This window comes from Mastomys coucha, unplaced genomic scaffold (genome assembly GCF_008632895.1).
Source record: "Mastomys coucha isolate ucsf_1 unplaced genomic scaffold, UCSF_Mcou_1 pScaffold21, whole genome shotgun sequence".
Taxonomy (NCBI): Eukaryota; Metazoa; Chordata; class Mammalia; order Rodentia; family Muridae; genus Mastomys; species Mastomys coucha.
The window spans coordinates 53,682,266-53,692,265 of record NW_022196904.1 but is presented as its reverse complement, the minus strand read 5'-3'; the positions used below and the strand labels follow the sequence as shown (position 1 = coordinate 53,692,265).

Sequence of the window (10,000 nt, the reverse complement as noted above, 5' to 3'; positions counted from 1 at the left end):
AGAACAGGTTGTTATAAAGTGAGATTAGCCCATGCTCTTGTGACCTTCTGTCCTACAACCAAGGGTGTCTTCACTAGAGGACACTTGATCTAAAGCTTGCATTCCCTAAACCCATAAGCCTCCTTTGTTATTATCCAGCTTTAGATATTTTATTATAGCAATAGAAAATGAACAGATAAATAATATACTAGTTTCAAGTCTCAAATCATCATTGAAGAAATTGAGAAAAAATGAGCTGCAAACATGGAAGGCATTTTGACCATCTGAATCCAAAGATATCTTATCAGATTCCAGAGTGGACATAGTAGAGTGTGGGGAAGAAGGTCTCACAGCATGCCTTGTGCAGCCTCTGCTCTAACATGCCTGATACAGGTACTAAGTTGAACAAACCTTCAAGGGTAGCATGTTACATCAGGGGACAGTGAAAAAAGGCTCATCCTGATAGAGCTAGTGATATCTGTGGGACAGATATCTGTGCCTGTGTCAGGCAGCCTCCTTCCAAGTGTGCCTTTCAAACTAGTTCAGTAAAAGAGGAACTTCAGCCAACCTGACCATGGGTATAGGTGGCTCTCCTAGGACTACATGCAAGTTCAGTAAGCTAATAAAATGAACGAAACAGAACAGATGAGGAAATGAACGGAAAAGGTCTAATTTTATGTTTCATAGATCAAACATGGCATCTCAGCCACAAAAAGCCATCCAGCTATCACACTTCCATAGCACTGGTAAGGCAAACTCAGAACAGAAAAACTATGCTCAAGTAGAAAATAGTTTCCTGGGAAGAAAAACTCAATCCTCTGAACCTACAAAGAGGGTCTGTGTAGTTTAACTTGCAAGAGCTGTGTTAGCTTCCATGTGTTGTTTTATTCTCAGAGAATGGAATGGTTACAGCAAAGGGTCAGAGCAGCAAGCACTGGCATTGTGTGGAGTTCCCAGTTTTACCAGATAAGGATTTGGGGATGTGGGAAGCAAAGTGTTTTCCTTTGTCATGAAGAACTTGGGGCATGATCAAGTTGTGCCTTGCCCAGAGTGGCTGGCTAAGAGCTGCTGTATGGTGCATATGGTCCTCATCCTTGTCTCCATAATTCTGCTTTAGTTCAGGTATACTAGGTACAGCCAGCCAGTGAAACACACCTTCACTACATAGCCATGGTGACAAGTCGCATCCCGCCCTTCCCTAGATATTTTTTTATTCTCTCATGTAATACATTCCAACCTCAGCCTGCCCTCTTTCCACTTCTCCGTGTGCCCCCCCTTCTCTCTCTCTCAGATCCAGTGCTCCTGTTTCCCTTCAGAAAAAAAGCAGGCCTCCTAGGGATATCAATGAAACATGACATGACAAGATACGATAAGGCTAGGCCCCAACCCTCATATTTTAAGACATTTATAAATTCACCTTTCTGTTACTATAAATGGTAAAAACCATACCTTACGCTACCTTACCTACCTTAAATTGTAACAAAGGTGGCTTCTCCTGGCATTGTTCTGTCATGTGTGCAGTAAGACCATTCTATTCATAGTCTTACACACAAACTTCCTGGGACAGAGCAGTTGATCAATGGGCAGATACTCTTTTCTGTGTTCAAAATATTTTCAAATTATCTATAAAAAGAGACATGAATATTTTCTTTCCATTTAAGTGCCAGTAGGTTTCTGGATTCTATTTGAGCAGAACTTTCTCTGGTCACCCTCGCCTATATAAAGCAGTAGCTTTGCAAGTAATTTGCAAACCTTTGTTTTTAATGTCTAGTGGTACTTTATTCATGCCCATCTGCAGTACTTGGTGTAAAAGGCCTGGCCCAGCAGAAAGCTGAAAACTATGGCATTATCATTTGCCCCCTGGCAACCAGTAATTTGGTCTTCCAGGCAATTTCAAAGGAGGAGTAAGTATGCTTAGAGTCAGGGTACCTGGAGAATTCTCTAATGTGGTGTCCACTAAACTTTCCTTTCCAGCCATGAGAAATTACTTTGGTAGATGGGACCCAGCAGGAGCCTTTGGGGTTCAGCAGCACAGCTGAACACCACAATAGTTAGGGAAGTCATGAGGCATGCTCACAGGCGCTCCCTAAGCTAAGCCTCAGGTAAGCCTCAGGCAGATCATAGCCATCTGAGCACACAGCCCATGAGGCACAGCCTCTCAGGGAACACATGACTGAATAACTGGAGGCACACAGTATGGACATATCAACCACATTAAGATAAGAAAGTAGTTGTTTACTTTCTCTTGTTCTCATTTTCTAGGGGATAAAGCTAAACATTGATTAAACATTTGCTTTTCTCCAACAGAAAGACCTCAAGGCTAATAACTCTGCCAAGGAGGGCAAGTAGGTCCACCTGGGAAATACCACAACACAGACAGCCTGGGTTTGGCCAGTTGGAAATGAACACTAGGGGCATCGGTTATGAGTAGGAAGTTTCCGAGGGTGGCTCTAGCAGACATTTGTGCTGTCACCAGCACACAGGACTGCATGTCGCTGAGGACAACTCTTGTCTCCAAAACAGCATTCCTGAAATCAATGAATCCTCAGCCTCAAGGTGTGCTAGGGACCACGGCTATTCTTTAAAGACAGGGGCAATTCAGAAAGCTCACACTGGTGGCCCCCACCTCTGGCCACTCAAGTGCATATCCTCTCTACTTTCCATTCCTTGGGCACACGGTCGGGGAGGGGAAAATTAGGAGAGTATGCATGAGATATACATACATGCACAAACACAGGAACCACCCATCCAACATACACACTTGGTAATTCACCCCCAACAACTGGTAGAGGCACAGCCAAGGCACATCCAGCACGCCCCCTGCTGGCATGGCAGGAGCTGACTCAGCCTTTATTCTATGGGCCTAAATCATGGATGAATGACCTTAAAATCCAGAGGGACAGACAAAATGACAAGATGAGGCAATTTGGGCTTCTTAGAGATGAAGAGCATAATACTCAACTAAATGCATTTCAAACGTGTTTTCAAAATGTTACAGGAACTATGTTTCTAGGAAATAGTTGCTGTTACCTATTCATAAGTATTACAACAAATAAATTCTCACAGATCTAGAGGTGGAGACAGTGGATACAAAGGCCACCATAGTTTCAGAGACTCAATTTCCTCAGCCCACAACACTAAAGCCACTCACCACTGAAGGCACTTTAAACACAGAAGAATCTTGGCACCTGATACAAGCTCACAAGGCAACCTGTGTAAGAGAAACACCAGAGAAAAGCAGTACGTGTGGCCAATTTCACTACAAGAGTTATTCACTCAGCATGCCACAGTGAATAAGTCTGACATTATCAAGAGGTCAGAGACTAAGATGGACACACTGCTCACTCACTGGTAGCTGTTCCCTCTCTTTTCCAGCAGTGGTGGGGGGGCCTCAGAATTCACTTCCCAAAGGTACATCTGCTACCTAGAATCTAGGCATAGTTGAGATTAGTATGTAGCCAGACTCCATGAAGTATATTTGCATTCACCATCACCTTGAACAGCAAAAGTCTACAGGAACCACTATTTCCAGGGTTCCAGATTCAAACCTTCCTGTGGCATATGGCACTAAGTTCCTTGCAAACCCAATATGATCACACTAATAATTTAAGGCATCCTTATTTTAACCAATTAGGAGGTGCCATTAATTATTAAATACAAAAACATCAATACTTTGGTCTCTTATTAGATCTCCTTTTGATACAACAGGCCTAAGTAGATGTTCAGACTGTCTTGGGAGCTAGCTTTCGGCTGTTCCCATAAGAGCAGATCCTAATGGCATACTCATATAATCAAATGATGGCATGCTGCTGGCATTTATTGAGGAATTTTCTTCCAGAACTTGGTGTGCTGTGTAGATCCCAAGCCCTCACATTCTTTGAACGCTTTGGATAGGTCTTGGGGTCCGGTGGGACACACAAGTGGTAAAAGAGCCCTAGAGAAACCAGCATCTCTCCCAGGCACACCCTAGAAGGGGATGTTGGTGATGGAGGAGCCCAGCAAATTTACCTGAAGCAATTAAGGCCTGCAAAGACTTAGACCCCATTGTCTACCTTTGCCTGGACACAACACTAAATAGATCATTTTTTAAAAAGAAGTGTTTCCCGTACAGGTCATTTTCATTAACAGAGATAAGGCAAGGTACAAGCATGTACTGCCATACGTGATGGATCTGTGTGCTATAGATCAGCTGATTCCAGACCTGTAGGGACACATTTTCTTTCAGCCACACTCTCAAATGTACTAATCTTCAAGCCAACAGAATAAAAACTGCACTTATATGAGGTTTTAGAGTTTTGAGCGCAGAGAAGCAAATTCGATGGCTAAGATTCTCAAAGAGCTGCAGTAGCTGTACCGGTCGGGAGGAGGGTACACTTGAGCGGTTATGTCCAATGAAGGAAAGTTTTAGTTAATGATGACATCACTGACATCTCCCAAATTTAAAGGAGCACTTAAAGCACAGCAGATACAATTTTCCCCCTCCAGTGAGGAGATACTAGGGAAGGCCTCTGGGTTCAGAGCCAAATTGCATCAACCTTTTCGCAGCTGGCCAGTCAGACCCAGAGAAGTACGCGGGGGCCACGGTGACCCACGTAGTCATAGCCCCCGTGCAAGCCGCCTCAGGCGCCGCTCTGAGCCGACCCTGCCCTTCGAACCCCCAACGCGCCCCCACGGACCGAGGGCCCAGTCCCCGCGCGCTTGCCATCACGTTCCAGTGCGGAACCGCGAAAAGGGCCAGGAGGCAGCCAGCCTCGGGAGCCTGCGGGAGCGCCGCGCCCTACCCTCACCCGGCTGAAGCCGGAGCCGGTGGCCGTGGTGCCCACGAGATCCCGACCAGTTCCCGCAATGCAGACGCGCAGTGAGCCCTGCGCCCCCAGCGTCCTGTGGCCCCTGCCCGCGCCCACTCGCCTCCCGGCCAAGCGCAGGGCGACCCCGCGCCGCGCGCCCCATCGCACCTGCCCGCTGAGCCCGGCCGGCCCGCCGCCCGCCGGCAGCACCGTGGCCAGCGCCGCTTACCTGCCGCGCCGCCCGCCGGTCCGCCCGCAGCGCCGCAATCGCCGCTAGCCGACTTCCATCTTCCGTAGCTTCGGGAAAACCAGATCAGCTGTTCTGCATGCGCCCAGCCGCGGCCCCCTCCCCAGCTGCCGCGCGGCGCCCGGGCCTCTCCTCCCCCGCCTTCCTGGCTGCGCCGCGCTCCGCCCCCCGCGCTCCTCCGCTCCGCCCGCGGTCGCGCGCAGCGCCCGCCTCCCGGCTCAGTCCGCGGCCCCGAGGCGCGCGCCCTGCCTTGACGTCACCACCTCCACCGTGCCCCGCCCCCGCCGAAGTGGGGCGGGTGGGGAGCGCGCGTGCTCGTGGCCACTGTTGGCCTCGGTCACGCAGAGCTCTGCGAGGACGCGCTAGGACCCGCTGTGTCCCCAGCGCACCCACTCCAGTGTTTGCCCCCTCAGGGTGTAGCCTTTTGAGGTCGTCCCTGGACTCGAGGAAACCCACCCTCACCTCCACCCTGCTCATCCTTTCTGCAATGGTCTGCATTCACCTTTGGTTTCTTCCTCTAGGCTGGCTCTCTTTTCCTAAACACCCTAAACTTTCGCTGTTTCCACGCCCCTCTGACCTTCCCTTCTTTTCCCTTTAGTAATGTTTACATGACTGTTGAAGACGTTTCCTCCATGACTGTTTAAGACTTTTCCTCCATCCTGATATCAAGTGGATGCCGCTGCTTTCTGCCCTCTCATTTAACCCTCTTGGTGTAGCTTTTGCCTGTTAAGTTCGAAGTTGGGCGTTTCCACATTCTTGCTCTCTTGTTCAAAGAAATTGAAATAACAGTGCATAGGTATAGCAAGCTAACAACAAAACAAGGTCATAGTACAGATCAGAGATATACAAAACCGACAGCGGGCCAGCCACATCAGTGAGCACACTCAGAGGCCCTTATTATTTGGAGGATTCATTCTATGGTCTTCCAGAAAAGGAGACATTTGGTTGCTAAAGGATGTAGCGTCAGAGGCTCTCTATTTTGATTGACAGAGCAGATTATGTAAGCCATTTGTCACTATGCACGCCCTTTCCTATAATGTGTTTTATTTTAATCATATGCACACGCACACCCAACTATGCATAGTCATAGGATGGTTAAATGGTGTGTTCTTCCTAAAAGTTCACTCAGAGCACATCTTTCCTTATTGCATATACACACAAGACTAGTTCAAGCTGGATTAGGACTCCATTCTTGTATAGCTGGAATATGACTGAATAGAAACTATCGATGTCTAATGGTCTTCACAGTAAGGAAAAATCTATTCCACTGTTTAGAACGAGGTGCAGAAACAATTTGGTGCAAATGGATGTTCAAGGTTGCTAACAGGTTGCTAGTGCATCATTCGAGGTGTGTAAAACTGAAGTTCCAGATTGCTAAGCTATGCTTTATACATACCTTTCTCAACTTCCCTGAGACACTTTTCTCCATAATTTATCAAGATCAGTATTTGAACTGCTTTGTGTTGAGTAGTGGACTAAAGCTGAATAAGGCAAAATCCTCTTTCCTATTCTGTTCCTAAGGCTGTTATATCTCTTGGATCTCCATTAGTGAATGCTCAGAAAATTTCTCATGCTACTGATGACTCAAACTGATGACACCCTTTGCCTGTTTTGTCAATCCTGGTGACAGTGTTAAAGGAAGGCCATTTGGAATTGGAGTTGTGGGGTTCTGAAGACATAAACTGCACACTTATTGAGAAGAGGAAGAATGGGGGAGAGGATGGATGTCCATCAGGAAAGAGCACTGGCAGTGCCCAGGTCTGTACAGTCAAGTTGTACTGTCCAAGGTTCCAACTCAGGCTCCTCTCTGGAGGATAGACTTTTTATATTGTACTGGATTTGCCCATACTTGTCAACATAAAAGGACCTGCTCAATGACCACATAAAATTTAGGTCGATTGTACAGAATAAATGGCTATTTAGGATGCTAATAGTTCAAGATAAATTTAGTTCCCACCCTGCAATGTGTTAGCTCTCCCCAACCACAGATCAGACATCAGCCTTGTAGAATTCTTAGCATACATGTGCTATTTAATTCTGGGAACTTCACTTCAACCACAGATAAGACATGAGCCTTATAGAATCCTTAACATGCATGTGCTATTTAAGTTTAGGAACTTCACTTTAACCACAGATCAAACATCAGCCTCATAGAATTCTTAACATATGTGTGCTATTTAATTCTGGTAACTTGATTTCAAAGTTGTCCTTTCATTGCTCGGGTAGTTTGATTGAGAAATTCCCTGTATAGGTTGATGAAGTTGAACACTTGGCCACCAGTTTGTGGTGCTGCTTAGGGATGTTAGGGAACATTTAGGAGATAGGGGTGCCTTACTGAGGAAGTGTGGCACCTTTGAGGATTTATAGTCATAACCTACTTGCTCTTCTGTTTTCTCCTTCATTCTCATTTCCTTTATCCTCTCTCCTTCCCTCTCTTTTGCATATAGATGAAAATGTGACCAGCCAGCTTTCTGCCTCTGCGTCCATGTCCAGCCTAGCCCGTTGCCATGCCTTCCTCACAGTCATGGATTCTATCCCTCAGGAGCCATATGCTAAAGAAAACTCTTCCTTAAAGTTGCTTTAGGTCATGGTACTTTGCCACAGCAAGAGAAAAGTAATGAATAAACTGACCAAGCGTTACATTTTACTTTTGAAGAGGCCAAATGTTGTCTTATAGCCCACAGAGCAAGGGAAGCTCATTCCTAGATGCAACTGAATAGGCAGAAAGGAAACCTTCAGGAGAGAGAAACAGTTGACAGAGCCTTTAAGGAATAGATCCCTGGATCATACTGAAACTGTGTGCCTTGATCAGTATCAGGTTTTACTTTATTTTGTATTCTATATCTAATATATCATTTATATATATAATGAATAACTAGAATATTATACCTAAAGTTAAAGTAATCAAGAAAGGAACCGGTAGGGCTGGTGAGATGGCTCAGTGGGTTAAGAGCACTGACTGCTCTTCTGAAGGTCCAGAGTTCAAATTCCAACAACCACATGGTGGCTCACAACCACCCGTAATGAGATCTGACGACCTCTTCTGGTGCATCTGAAGAACAGCTACAGTGTACTTATCTATAATAATAAATAAATCTTTGGGCCAGAGCAAGCAAGGACTGAGTGAGTGGGGGTCTACTGGAGTGAGTCAGGCCGACCGGAGCGAGCTGGGTTGCCTGGAGTGAGCAGAGGTCCTAAAAAGTCAATTCCCAACAAGCAGATGAAGGCTCATAACTATCTGTTTATCTACAGTGTGTACTCATATACATAAAATAAATAAATCTTTTAAAAAAAGACAGGAACAGGTAAAGAAGGCATATGAATTAGCCCAAAGACCTCTGTAAAAATAAATACTGCTTAGTCATATGGATTACATGTTGTGCTCCCACATCTAGAGGAATTTTTACACATGTAGTCTTAGAATAGAAGTAAAATTGGAGGCAATCAGATTCAATACAACCCAATTTGTAGCACTTCACTAAAGCCAAGATTAGCATTATTTTATCATTAAGGTGATGTCAAAGAGAACTCCAAATATCTTGGACAAATTGTACATATCAATTAAAAAAGTATTTTAGAAGTATAAAACATGAGACTAGCTATTGAGGTTTAGAATTTAGTTACTTGTAGCACCCAGTCATCACTAAGGTTGAAGACACGTGTCATCTGCTTTCCTGAAGTCCATGAAGATGCTACAATAAATCTGAAATGGAAAAAGAAACAGGGATCTAGTTCATCTCCTGAAGTGTTATAGAACAGGAAGTTCTTAGAAGTATCCGGTAGACTCTTTTTCTTCACACGTTGTGTGATGGCTTTTCCCAGTGGATGAAATCACCTAATTTTAGTATTTTATTCTTTTAGTTTTTTCTTTTCTGGGGACCTTAGCATGGAAAATACACTGTGACAATTTCTGAGTGTTACCTATTATGTTTAAAGCCCCTTATAATAGAAGGTTTCTCTTTAGTAAAAATGGCTTACACAGTTTTGTTTAATTTTGTATAAGATGTCAAAAATTATTTTAGGAGAAAATAATGGCTATTGCACAAAAAGCACAAATCTCTGATTTAGAGAAATGAATAGAAGTATCTTTGGCTAAAAAAACTGAAAGGTTTAGTCGATTTTGAGAGTTATTGTAATCGAAGGTTGTATGGAGAGTTGAATCGTGGTGAAGTAAGAAAAAATTTCCAACTAGGTTAAAATATTTGTAGTTAGGTGTACCCCAAGTAGGAGTAATCGTTTTTGTAGAATCTCTTCTAATATTGATTAATATGTTAATAATTAATAATTAATATGGGGACTATCAGAAAGTAAAAGCCTTACCCCAAAGGGGAAAAACATACAAACTTATCATTTGTATAAGGTCTAATCACCAAGCTCCTCTGAGTTCAGTTGAAGGATAAAGCATAGCATCCTTACTTTGTAAGCCAGATTTCGGGAAGTATTTCTAAGCAAACCAATATTTAAGAGAATATTTTATAAACAGAGAATCAGGCATCAGTTTTACCTCAGATGGTTGAAGTTTGACCTTACGAATGTCATCTTTAACTATTGTTCAATGAGTTATCTATGGGGAGCTAAGGAACTCAGAATAGATTAAGTTCTAAGTGACTATGTATTGTTTGACATGAACAGAGCCATGTCAAGGACCCCAATCTCTCAGACCCATGGGAATTGGCAGAGCCTTCCTCCAGACTCCCAGAGTGAAGCTCACAGGGATGGTGGCCTTCCTCTGATCTAAATGAGAATGATGGCAGTATGTGCAAATACTAGCAATTGCAGGTTCTTCCTCCTGGATGTTTACAACCTGAGAATTCTTGCCTACAGAGACCTCCTACAGAGACTAGCTAACCCCTCTTCCTGCACTCTGCATAGTGAACACACCCAGGTTCTAAGCTGTTGACTGTTTGACAATTCTCTATCAGAATGAAAACAGCCCACCTGGCCCAGGCTCTTTTTTTTTTTTTTTTTTTTTTTTTTTTTTTTTTTT

At 44.3% G+C, this 10,000-nt stretch overlaps 1 protein-coding gene across 5 annotated transcripts in view; it reads right to left on the bottom strand.

Moving 5' to 3' along the window:
- Nucleotides 1-5,149, bottom strand: part of Otud7a (OTU deubiquitinase 7A) — a 289,376-nt gene extending 284,227 nt beyond the window's left edge. For 3 of the 5 annotated variants that reach the window (XR_004123087.1, XM_031386860.1, XM_031386864.1), the window contains exon 1: nucleotides 4,996-5,149. The gene's annotated coding sequence lies outside the window, so the exon portion shown is untranslated. The other 2 variants (XM_031386862.1, XM_031386863.1) reach the window with 2 other exon arrangements.
- Nucleotides 5,150-10,000: the final 4,851 nt, after the last annotated feature.